Here is a 1208-nt window from a genome sequence, read left to right as displayed (position 1 = left end):
CTGTACCTCCTGCTTGATGGTCGAGGGGTAATAACTGTTTCTGATCTTGTTGTTGTGAGCCCTGAGGCTCGGGTACCTCCTGCCTGATGGTTGAGGGGTAATAACTGTTCCTGAGCCTGGTGGTGTGGGTCCTGAGGCTCCTGTTCCTCCTGCATGATGGTTGAGGTGCAATAACTGTTCCTGAACCTGGTGGTGTGGGTCCTGAGGCTCCTGTGCCTCCTGCCTGATGGTTATGGGGTAATACCTGTTTCTGAACCTGGTGGTGTGGGTCCTGAGGCTCCTGTAACTCCTGCCTAATGGTCGATAGGTAATAACAGTTCCTGAACCTGGTGGTGTGGGTCCTGAGGGTCCTGTACCTCCTGCCTGATGGGCGAGGGGTAATAACTGCTCCTGAACCTGGCAGTGTGGGTCCTGAGGCTCCTTTACCTCCTGCCTGATGGTTCAGGGGTAATAACAGTTCCTGAACCTGGTTGTGTGGGTCCTGAGGCACCCGTACCTCCTACCTGATGGTTGAGGGGTAATAACTGTTCCCGAACCTGGTGGTATGGGTCCTGAGGCTCCTGTACCTCCTGCCTGATGGCCGAGGGGCAATCACTGTTCCTGAACGTGGTGGTGTGGGTCCTGAGGCTCCTGTGCCTCCTGCCTGATGGTTATCGGGTAGTACCTGTTTCTGAACCTGGTGGTGTGGGTCCTGAGGCTCCTGTACGTCCTGCTCTGATGGCTGAGGGGTAATAACTGTTCCTGAACCTGGTGGTGTGGATCCTGAGGCTCCTGTACCTCCTGCCTGAAGGTTAAGGGATAATAACTGATCCTGAACTTGGTGGTGTGGGTCCTGAGGCTCCTGTACCTCCTGTTTGATGGTTGAGGGCAATAACTGTTCCTCAACATGGTGGTGTGGGTCCTGAGTCTCCTGTACCTCCTGAGTGATGGGCGAGGGGTAATAACTGCTCCTGAAACTGGTGGTGTGGGTCCTGAGGCTCCTGTGCCTCCTGCCTGATGGTTATGGGGTAATACCTGTTTCTGAACCTGGTGGAGTGGGTCCTGAGGTTCCTGTACATCCTGTCTGATGGTTGAGGGGTAATAACAGTTACTGAACCTGTTGGTGTGGTTCCTAGGGCTCCTGTACTTCCTGCCTGATGGTTGAGGGGTAATAACTGTTCCTGAACCTGGTGGTCTGGGTCCTGAGGCTCCTTTACCTCCTGCCTGAT

Source organism: Mobula birostris, chromosome 5, assembly GCF_030028105.1.
Source record: "Mobula birostris isolate sMobBir1 chromosome 5, sMobBir1.hap1, whole genome shotgun sequence".
NCBI classification, from domain to species: Eukaryota; Metazoa; Chordata; class Chondrichthyes; order Myliobatiformes; family Myliobatidae; genus Mobula; species Mobula birostris.
The sequence above is the reverse complement of the archived record's forward strand: the minus strand, read 5'-3'. Positions refer to the sequence as shown.